This window comes from Eschrichtius robustus, chromosome 12, assembly GCF_028021215.1.
Source record: "Eschrichtius robustus isolate mEscRob2 chromosome 12, mEscRob2.pri, whole genome shotgun sequence".
NCBI lineage: Eukaryota > Metazoa > Chordata > Mammalia > Artiodactyla > Eschrichtiidae > Eschrichtius > Eschrichtius robustus.
Window position 1 is genome coordinate 86,246,844 of NC_090835.1, and position 11,295 is coordinate 86,258,138.

An 11,295-nucleotide genomic window follows, 5' to 3' on the forward strand; every position below is an offset into this window, starting at 1 on the left:
AGCCAACTGGCAACGTTTTAGATATGTAATTTGCAGATGGCCAGAGCCAACATCAGAGGAGAGGGTGAATTTGAAGCTGAGAGAGAATGGATTAATAGTAAGGGACACAGCTTTGAACAGTGCTTGGCACATAGTAGGTGCTCAACAAATATCTGTTCAATACCTCCCACTCAAAAAGCTGAGATGTTAAGACCTGGATATTAAATATCAATTTGCTTTTTTTAAAATTAATTTTTATTGGAGTATAGTTGCTTTAAAATGTTATGTTAGTTTCTGCTGTACAGCAAGGTGAATCAGCTATACGTATACATATATCCCCATATTTTTGGATTACCTTCCCATTTAGGTCACCACAGAGCACTGAGTAGAGTTCCCTGTGCTATACAGTGGGTTCTCATTAGTTACCTATTTTATACATAGTAGTGTATATATGCCAATCCCAAGCTCCCAGTTCATCCCACCCTCCCTTCCCCACTTGGTATCTATACATTTGTTCTCTGTGTCTTTATTTCTGCTTTGATTCTTGCTTGCTTTTATTTGAGTCAGGTGCTTATCCTGTCTCTCTAAATATCACTTCTTCTTTCTTCGTTTCCTGTTTCTCTTGTTACTCTTTCTTGTATTTTGCAGTTTGGATGACCTAGAGACCCAGTCAAGAACACTGGAAGCAGGAAAAGAAGTCCAGTGCAAAGAGACTGAGGGGGGGAAATGTTTTTTCTTTTTCATGTAGGATGGCGTTTGTGATCTGGTGGTAATTCCAGAAGAATGGCAAAAGATAATCAATAATTAATAGAAATGTTTTGCACATCATACTACACCTTCCACATCCCCAGTATAACCCTCCATCCCCTTCTCCCTCTCAACCAGTAAGTTTCTTGACCTTAATGTTTTTGTAACAAAGACAATTGCCAAGCATATCTGAAAGTCAGCCTAAAAATCTCCTAGCTCTATCTACAATCGGTATAAAGACTTTTGGAGTATTTAATCTTACTGAAAATTACTATTTTGTATCTGAACATTACATGGTTCTGTTAAACAAGAAACTTCCCGTTTAGTTTCATCAAAGCAATTTCCTCCGAATTTTTTTTTTTTTTTAAACACAAACGGAAGAAAAAGCTTTGCATTGCCCCCTCTGAGGTTCGAACTCAGGACCTTCAGATTATGAGACTGACGCGCTGCCTACTGCGCTAAGGAGGCAACTGCCTGTAGCGTTTGCACAACACATCTACCAACTTTATTAAAAGAATCATTTTAGAATTCTCTGAATCACAGTGCTTCAAAGGAAGGCGGAACCATGGTTTAATTCGCGTCTAAAATATTAGAAGTTTGGATGGCAAAGCCACACAGAACAAGGTAAGGGCCAGACTACCGGCCCAGCCCCGTTTCCCCTGCAAACTTTCCTGCGAAGACTTTAGGGGCGGTGAGGTCAACTGAGTGCGGACTTTGCAGTCTGTTCGGTATGACCGGGGACTGTGGAGATGGGCTACCTTCTGAAAGGCAAACAAGACTCAAATGACAAGGACCGCACTCTTTGCCTCCCTCGTGAGGTTCCATGGAGGAGCTTGGTCTCCTGAGATGGATGAAGGAGGGCGAGGAAGGGAGGCGGCCTCAAGATTCTTTCCTCATTTCTCCTTGGCAGCTCCCGGGCTCAAACCAAACGTCCAGACTTGCTCACTCCTGAAGTCCGGGGGCTTACTCCCTGAAATCCAAGTGGATCTGGAGCCCACAGCATCCACTGGAACTCTCAGTCTGCGTGACTCCTTTTTCCTATGCTGATGACAGACGGGGCAGGAGCCTCCTGCGCGCCACCTGCGCCGTCGCCGTTCACGGTGAACCTGGGAGCCATGAGAAAGCAAAGTGTCAGGGGTCAGGGGGTTCTCGGGTTGTGCTGGGAGTGGAGAGGGGAACGCTGGAGGAAGGGCCCGCGGAGACAGCTCAGAGTGGCGGGGGCAGGGGTGGGGTAGGGGGGAGAGAAAAAGGACCTGAAACGGGCGCAGTTTGGGTCAGATGACATGCATGTAAAATCGTAGCCCGCCGGAGGTAGCGTGGCCGAGCGGTCTAAGGCGCTGGATTAAGGCTCCAGTCTCTTCGGGGGCGTGGGTTCGAATCCCACCGCTGCCAACGTGCTTTTTGCACCTCACCCTTGTCTGAGTAGGTACTCTTTCATGTCCAATATACACAGTTCTCACAGGCTCCAAGTTCAGGTAGGTTCCTCTCCTACCGCTGCTGCTTTTCCCAGAGGCCAGAGATAACACCCATATGCACTGTCCCCCAAAACAGTGTTCATCACATGATAGGCCTTCAACTGATTATTTCAATTAACAAAATGTTAATGAGCATCCACTGTGCGTGGTACTTACTCCGTTATTGTAGTTTCATCACCCAATAGTATCGAACGTATAACAGACCTTCATTTAATTCATTCTTTTATGTAAAAAAAAAGGAAAAGAAATCAGCGCCTACTATGTGCTACCTACTAGGTACTTAGGCCCCGTAGATACAGCAGTTCTTACTTACTACCTTATTCAATAAGTGGTGGACCAGTGAGTAGGGGTCAGTCTCCCTGAATCCACTTGCAACTGGAGACAGGTCCTGCCCGGCCGCGGTTCTCAACATCCCCAAAGCCTTCTCATTTCACATTTTGAATCCTAATTATGCTGATCTGAGCTGTGGCCACTCTACGCAAGGCGCCTCGCCTAGCCACTCAACTGCCTGTCAGGTCACACGGTCTAGAGGCGCTTCCCCCCTCACTGCGAGCGTCTCTGCGTCTTCCGTTGGGCGCCCTCAGTCTCTGCTCCAAGCAATTCTCTCTGCCCTCAAAGTTTCTTATCCTCTACACCTCAGCAAGGTAGTTGCTCTCTGCTGGAAGCCTCCCTTGATCTCTCCCTCCAGAATTACAATTAGGCACTGAGGATCTGGAAGGGAACAAAGGAGAGGGTCCCTGCCCTGGTGCAGTGTAGAGAAGACAAGCATTAGACGCATAATGGCCCCAAGATGATACAATTTCTACGGTAAAGAATGCAACTGAACTATGAATGACATTGTAGATATATAGTTACCAAAATAAAGAACAGTACAACAGTACAATGTATGGAAGAACACACTTCAATGTTTCCAGTGATAACAGTGTCAGCGGATAGGGAAGGGGGAGATTATAAATTCTACTTTAGGCACTTTTGTTTGAGTTGTTAGGATGAGTAGATATCTATTTCATAAATCGAGTAAGTGAATTCCCGAGTCCACAAATGAATCGTTTAAAAAAATCCCCGTCTGATAAATACCACGAAAGAGAAATGGAACGTGCTGGGGAGCCTGTAGCAGGCCTCAGCTCAGCCGCCCCTTCTTTGGCAGGCCTTCCTCATTGCTACCTGTCCTTAATTGGGTATTCCTGTTGGTATGCATTGGCCATGCTCTGTTATCACTTGATCCATCACTTATTTTAGCATTTACCATAACTTTTGGAAATTTTTGTGTAATCATCTGCTTTTCCCCATACGTCATAAGCTTTGTCAGATATAGAACCATATTTCTCTCACTTCCCCACATCATGAAAACTAAATAGATATTTGTAGTAAGTATCAGTGAATAAATATATAAATACATGAAAGAATATCTTTCTAATTGTGAAATGAGCAAGGTACACAGAGCTGAGGATCCAGGAAGACCTTGAGGTCTTCAGTTTGAGGTAGGGTCATGTGTTCTGAAGCCCCATTTCTACGGGACACTCCAGCTAAACTTGGTTTTTGACTCTGATTACGCCACACTGACTTGCTCTTTCTGGATTCAGCTCTGCTACCAGGTTACAGCAAATCATTCTTGCGCAGATTGCGAGGGATCAGATTGCTTCTGGATCGTGGGTACCAGTCATCTCTTCCCCCAATCATCCCCCTCAGCAGTCTTTGTTTGCATTCACCTTGCAATATTTATGAACCAAACATGAGCGATTCCAAGGGAAAAGTGTAGTCTTCTGAACTCCAAACTCACAAATAAATAAACCAACCCACGGCCATCTGTACTATCTTCCAGCTCTATATTCCCTACCCTTTCCTGGGATATAAATGTGCTAAGACTGGAAAACACTCATTTATACCCCTTCTGCCTTGCCTATCCTCAGAGAGCAGTTTAAAGCTTATAATTGAATAGTGGGCTTTTGAGGTTCTGGTGTAATTTTAAAACCAATGGACATTTTTCTTTAAGAAATAAGCTTGTGGCTCATGGAATAAAAAGTGTGCCACCTATACTGGGGAAGAAAGACTTGGTCCATTATTCAGCTGTATCTGAGATAACTTAGACTGTCTTTTAAGGCTAGGAGACTCAAGAAGATAGAACGGAGAGTTTATGTGCGTGGAGGGAAGGAATAGACACTTAGGAGAACTCTATAGTGACCTGGCCAAAAGTCTTTGAATTTCACTGCTTCCCTCTCCACCTTCCACAAGATATATTCACTTCAACCCATATTTATTGAGTAGCTATTTGTTGACAGGCACCTTGCTTGGATGGAGTTACAACAAAAGGATGAAAGCCAGAAAATGATTCAGGGATTCCTAAGCAATTCAGCCTTGGGAGACTACCAGAGGCACATGAAGAATGACTGGCCAGTAATTAATATTTAGACTGACTAAAGTAGTAATTTATACCTGAGTATTTCTTCCAGTGATGCTACGTGTATGATCTCTTTATTATATGTTGTTCTTAACAGTTACTAGGTAAATAATCATGCTATGTTAGTAAAGTTAAAGTTTAGAGAAATAAATGACTATACACAGCACTATGACATCCTCTCTTGGCCATCCACACTCGAGGACACATTTGTGTGGCCATGTGAACACTGGAATGTCCATCTGGGAGCTAGGACCTGGAAAGGAACCCCTCACCCCCAAAAAAGCAACAATCATGCCCTTTAGACTTGTCAGATTTAGCCTATGGGGAGAAGGAAAAAGAAACATTCAAAAAAGTCCAGCGCTTGGCTACCTGGTTATTTATTCACTCGTTCGTTCATTCATGCATGCATTCATTCATTCAACCTTTCATCTAGGCGTTCATACAACTAGCCATTGATTAAGCTTCTACTATGTACCAGACCTTAGGGTGTCAAAGAGGAATGAGAACCGGTCCTGCACTTAAGGCATCTCGGAGAGGGAGGACAGATTTTAAAATGGCAAGCCCATGATTACAGCTAAGCAGGAAGCACCAAGAAACTCCAAGTTGCTCTGGAGGCGTCTGCAAGTATCCTAGAATGAATAAGCGAAGCTGTAGAAAAAAGATGTTAATGTTTTTCTCCCTTTTGAACAGCAAGATTAAAATCCAATTTGCCTTTGCGTGGGTCGGAAATGAAGGCAAAATCAAAACCTCCAGAGGTATCCATCTTCTTGGATCAGGATCCTGCCCTGACCCTGACATCAAGGGAAAGAAATCTGGGAAGCAGGCTAAGTGGAAACAATCAGTGAAAGTCCCCTCCCACCCACCTCCCATCCTTGCTTTTGGCTTCTCCATCGCCCTTCGGCTGAAAGAGCAGAGATTTTCCATCCCTCCAAAAAATGCCCCCGTAAATGAAAACAAACAAATCAATTAGGGAGAAGAGGCAGAGCTTTCGGTTAAAGTGGCACGTTTCATTTTAAATTGTTTTCTATACATCTCTCTCATAAAAAAATTTTTTTTAATTAAAAAGCACGAGGATAAAATAATTTTAAATGAAGTACAATCTATAAAAAATTTGAATCACTATGTTGTATACCTGAAGCGAATATAGTATTGTAAATCAACTATACCTCAATTGAAAAAAAAAAAAAAAAAAAAAAATAGAAAGCACAAGGAAAGAGATATCAGATGGACAGTGGAGAAGCCCTTGCACTAAGGAGGTTCCATGGTGTAATGGTTAGCACTCTGGACTCTGAATCCAGCGATCCGAGTTCAAATCTCGGTGGAACCTACCCTACTCTTTTCACATCCCAATTCTGTAACAGAGTGAACCACGCTGCTTTCAATTTCCTCACTTTTAGTTTTTGATGGGTTCGGGCAGTGAGAAAGGGCATGAGACTACGGTCCCAATGGCCCGTGAGCTCAGGACCAGCCTGTAATCACCGAGTCTGTGTACATGTCTTTCTGTTCCCACCAGACTCATTTTTCTCCCAGGACTCCCCAGGGTTAACGAGCGTTTAGTAAAAGCGCCCTTAATGAACAAACCAGAGTGCAGAGCAAAACGTGATCCGTGATAAGTAGCGACCAAAACGGAAAAGAAAGAGTCTTTCTTTTCTTAATTGAGGGTCCGTCGTTAGGGTTGTAACAGGGAAAGTAGAGAGAAGAATGAATGGAAACAAAAAATGGCTGAGAAAGTGGTTGCGATTAGGGCCGGAGGAAAAACAGTCTGTCAGAAGTGGGATTCGAACCCACGCCCCCATTCGGGGACCAGAAACCTCTCTGTGAAGGAAGCTTCTAGACTTACAGCTTGAGTCTGGCGCCTTAGACCACTCGGCCATCCTGACAGCCCGACACCCATTTCCCAAATGAGTAAAATCTGCAATTGTGCTGAAAGTGCACTCACCACGAGCTGTGAAATTCTTTTGCAGTCTAGGGCTTATGCGAAAAAATGGGAATGTAAATCCTTAAAAATTAACTTAACCTTCTTTCTCAGTAGAGCCAGCAACTTTGACTGAACTCGCGAGGCTTTCCTCTCAATCCGGGGTATAATTTGGCATTTCTCTCCTCTCCCTTCTTTCTGCCTTTCCCTGCAAACCCCGGGGCACCGAGGCTCAAGGATCCTAACAACCCGGAACCGACCCCCGACTGGACAAGAGAGAACTCCCTTTATTCATTCCCAGAAAGGACACAGAGCGCGGCCTCTGTTCCCGAGGAGGTGCCTGGCAAACCAACAGAATTGGCGGGAGCTCAGCGGGGAAGAAGTGAGCGAGCCAGTGTAGACCTGGGGAGAAAACCGGCGAGTTAGTATAGACCAGAAAGAGGCATGGTGAGTGGGGTTTAGGGGCCTAGAGCATGAAGACTGGATGTGGATGTGAGTTGCAGAAAGTAGTAACCAAAAAGAAAAAAAAGTTGATGAAATGGAATTCATCAAAACTAAAAACTTCTGTTCATCAAAAAATGCCGTTAAAGCTCTTTCTTCACGACTCCGTCTTCGCGGTAGCGGCAGTGGTGCCCACGGTTCAGTGGGCGACGTGTAGTTCTGTGTCTCCGCCCAAGAGCTACACACCCTCGAGGTGACGGGCCAGGAGACGGTCGCCCAAATCAAGGCTCATGTAGCTTCCCTGGAGGGCATCGCTCAAGTCGTGCTCCTGGCAGGATCATCCTCAGCCTAGAGGGTGAGGCTACCGCGGGTCAGTGTGGGGTGGAGGCTCTGAGCACTCTGGAGGTAGCCAGCCACGTGCTTAGAGGTGAAGTCCATGGTTCCCTGGCCGGTGCTGGGAAAGTAAGAGGTCAGACTCCCAAGGTGGCCAAACAGGAGAAAAAGAAGATGGGCCGGGCCAAGAGGTGTATGCAGTACAACTAGGGCTTTGTAAATATTGAGCTCACCTTTGGCATGAAGAAGGGCCCCAATACCAACCCTCAAGTCCTTTGTAATCCTGGCTTTCTCTAGTGAAGTCACTTAGCCCGATCAAACAACTACAACAACAACAACAAACACCATTAAAAACGTGTACGGGAAAGGCCCTGTGAGAACAGAGAGAAGGTGGCTGTCTGCACGTCAAGGAGAGAGGCTTCAGGAGAAACCACCCCGGCTGACACCTTGACCTTGGACTTCCAGTCTCTAGAAAATATACTGAAAAAATTAATTTGTGTTGTTTGAGCCACACAGCCTGGTGTTTTGTTATGGCAGCCAGAGCAGACTAATACAAACGTCTTCCATGGTGGCTGAGGACTCTTAAGAGTCCAAGGCAGAAGATGTCAGTCCTCTTATAGGCCAGGCCCAGCATCAGTGTAGAATCATTCTGCCATACTCTCTTGGTCAGAGCATTCTAGGCAAGTCCAGATTCAAGGCAAGAATAGGTTGCACCTCTCAATGATGCATGTCACGTGCATATGGAGAGGAAAGAAACTGATGGTGACCATCCTGGAAGTAGCTACCATCCCTGCCCCCACCTAGCCCCAGTGGCCTGTAAACTTCATAAGGGCAGGAAGCAGAGGGTATTTACCAGGCACCCTCCGCTCATATCAAAGTGCTGGTATTCAGCGAAATCCCCCAAACCCTTGTTGTTTGAAAGAATGGGTCAGATTAGCTTTTCCCCCCACTGTTTCCAAAGATTTTATCCTCAGGAAATGGAAGACAGTTCAATGTCGGTAAGCTAATTGCCAATTCAAACAGAAATAATATTCAGGGAATTCCCTGGCAGTCCAGTGGTTAGGACTGGTGCTTTCACTGCTGGTGCCCATTTTGATTCCTGGTCTTGGAATTAAGATCCTGCAAGTCGCACGGTGCAGCCAAGAAAAAAAAATTTTAACGACTAAAGATAATCACATTTTTCAGCAACAGCATTACCTGAGTATGCCTTGAATTCTTCTATCCTGTATCATGTCTTAGATTGTTCTTTAATCTAGGACTCTTTACACTGGTCACTAAAGTAATAACCTACACCAGGGAATGTTGTTATGAGAATTAAATGAACTCAGCAATACTGGTATCTGATTAAAATAAAAAAGTTGTCTAGCAGAGACCTGGGTCAGATAGAGAGGCCACTTACTGTAGTGGTTAGAGCTTAGACTCTGGAGCCAGTCTACCTGGATTCTAGTCTTGGCTCTGTCATTCACTGACTCTGTGACCTTAGACAATTTAGTTAACAATTTCCCCAGCCATAAAATAGAGATCATGATACTAGCACTACCTTGTAGAATCTAGAAGGATTTTGTGCTTTAATGAATAGAGCCCAGTATATACTAGCTTCTAAATAGGTACTTATTAAATGAAACACCCATCTCTCCTTCTCCATCAACCTGAAAGAATAAGAGGAAGAATAGGTGCAAATCAATTATTCTTAAAAGTTTCCTGATTTTTTCCCCCTCCTCTTTATTCTCAGTCCTCCTTTAGATCCATAGTAGTCCATTCTGAGAGTTTGCCCTATGAGTTCTGGTTCAGTGGGGTTGCTGGGAGATGATCAGAAAACTACAAAGCCACACCTGTTCAGAAGGAGCTCTCTTCCCAAAGTGCAAGCAAATTCCTCTCCTTTATCAGACGTCTTACTCTCTCTCTCTGCTTCCTGCTCACTTCATGACTGCACACCTCTTAATTTCTCTGTTTTAAGATGACTCTCTCCTCCTTGCCTGTTTCAGCTTCATTCTCGATAGAAATAGCTGAGAATGGCAATGAGTATCCTGATTCTTTTCCCGCTTACCTGCCCATTCCTGCGTTTCTATTAGCTCTTACCCCACTAATGTCCTCTTGTGTCATTATTGCAATAGCCCCCAAATCGGTCCTCCTGGTTGGTATTGCCTTTACTATGGCTTGCACCATCAATATGCCACTCCTATGCTCACAAAGCTTCAATGGAACCTCCCTCCTATAAGGGTTCAGGACGCAGAGTCTGTCCTCCACAAGCAATTTTATCCCCATTGCTTTGTTTTCATGAATTTATCTAGCCAAATTTATCAGTACTGCCTGTCCAAATTTTCTTCCACATAGTCACTCCTAAACTTATTCCAAAACAGATTCTCTCACAGCTTGTCAATATCCTCCCAATAGTTTAATTATTAATGTTCTTATAGGTGCCACAAAGGATTTGAGGTAGTTGAAAAGAGTATTAACCATACAATAAAGTATTAGAGTTTTAAACTTTGAAAGAAAAAAAATGTCAGAGAGCATATGCCTTGAGTTCTTTGCTTGTAACCCTTTGTAGTCTCTTGCCTAGCTCTCTATAACTACCCCTCCTTTTTTGTAACTTTTAAATTATCTGTACTGTATTTTCTGCTAACAAAATAATATGTGCTTTTAGTAAAAATAAAATATGTATTGCAGAAATGTATAATCTAAAAAGTAGGGAATTCCCTGGTGGTCCATTGGTTAGGACTCCCTAATATTCCACAAGCCGCATGGCACAGCCAAAAAAAAAAAACCTAGACAGTAAAAAAGTCACTCATAATCTATCCTCTCCTCCCAGTCTTTCTAGCACACCACACACTTATTAGTTTTGTTTATATTCCTCTGGTATTGTTTCAGTATTTACATTAGTATATTATAATTTTACAAAAAAATTAATTTATTCTACATAATGTACCGCAACTTGTTTTAACATGACAACATAAGTTGGATATCTTTTCACATCAGTATACACATTTGTTAAAAGGACAAATAATGACAATAACATTGTAGCATGTACCATACTTTTTAAATTAATTTTTTTGACAATTTTTTTCTTTGCTGTTTTCTTTATAACAACTTTGCATCTCACTCCTTGTTTTTCTCACATAGTCTCAACTAGACCAAAACCTAGATTTGAATAGTAAATATATTTTAAAATAGCAAGATAAATGCTGTCTTAGAATGGAAAATTTCAGAGGATGTGGAATGAACAGACCACTATCTCAAAATGAGATACCTCATGCTTTTTTACTGTTAAAAGAAATTTCAGACCTTATTTATAAATGAGCCAATATTCTTCAAAATCAAAAAGTAAATTTCTGAAACAAAAGTCATTCTTCTGATCAAGCAAAACCATTTTAAAAGTTTAAAATTTAAAACAGAATATCCATTTCTCTGTGCAGAAAGAAGTGATTTAAATACTTGAGAATTCATTTGTGTCCTTAGTTTTTAATTTAGTTTGTTTTGCATCATTAAGGCATGCACACGGTATAAACTTCAAAAGGTGGAAAAGATCCACCCACTTTTCACCCCAAAGCAGAAAGGCCTCCATATTACTGGGCGTCCTTTGATCACTTCTCTCCAGGGTTCTTTAATTGTGGATGTAGTGATACCCTCCATTTTGCTTTCTGCATCCCCCTCCCCAGCCATCCATCATCTCCAAGTCAATGAGAGAGCAAAAACAGCAAGACGCTGAAAAGGAAGGGAATATGGTGTTTCCTACTTTGTCTCCTTTCACAAGCCACCATGAAATGCTCTTCCAAGCTGGGATAAAATGAATGACGAAGAGCAGGCTTTTACTTATACTAATGATGAAATAAAATTCATATTTTATGGCAAGACAAGAAAAACTTAAACATAAAACTTTTCTCTGCCTGTTTGGGCCTCCTCCCTCCCCTTTAGTGTATATAGTGCATCTGCATTAACCAGACCTCCTCAGGAGATGACATTCCTTCTTAATCTTGTAAAGGCTCAAGATGACCCTCTACTCGCTTTGT

General features: G+C 42.9%; 4 non-coding genes and 1 pseudogene across 4 annotated transcripts; 3 read left to right on the forward strand and 2 right to left on the reverse strand.

Moving 5' to 3' along the window:
- Positions 1–1,121: 1,121 nt before the first annotated feature.
- Positions 1,122–1,194, reverse strand: TRNAM-CAU (transfer RNA methionine (anticodon CAU)). The gene has a single exon. It is a non-coding gene; the product is annotated as a tRNA-Met (tRNA).
- An 842-nt stretch (positions 1,195–2,036) lies between these two features.
- On the forward strand, positions 2,037–2,118 carry TRNAL-AAG (transfer RNA leucine (anticodon AAG)). The gene has a single exon. It is a non-coding gene; the product is annotated as a tRNA-Leu (tRNA).
- A 3,736-nt stretch (positions 2,119–5,854) lies between these two features.
- TRNAQ-CUG (transfer RNA glutamine (anticodon CUG)) lies at positions 5,855–5,926 on the forward strand. Its single transcript has one exon. It is a non-coding gene; the product is annotated as a tRNA-Gln (tRNA).
- A 436-nt stretch (positions 5,927–6,362) lies between these two features.
- Positions 6,363–6,479, reverse strand: TRNAL-CAA (transfer RNA leucine (anticodon CAA)). Its single transcript has 2 exons — positions 6,442–6,479; positions 6,363–6,408 (listed from the first exon to the last, which is right to left on the reverse strand). It is a non-coding gene; the product is annotated as a tRNA-Leu (tRNA).
- A 573-nt stretch (positions 6,480–7,052) lies between these two features.
- Positions 7,053–7,585, forward strand: LOC137774099 (ubiquitin-like FUBI-ribosomal protein eS30 fusion protein; annotated as a pseudogene).
- Positions 7,586–11,295: the final 3,710 nt, after the last annotated feature.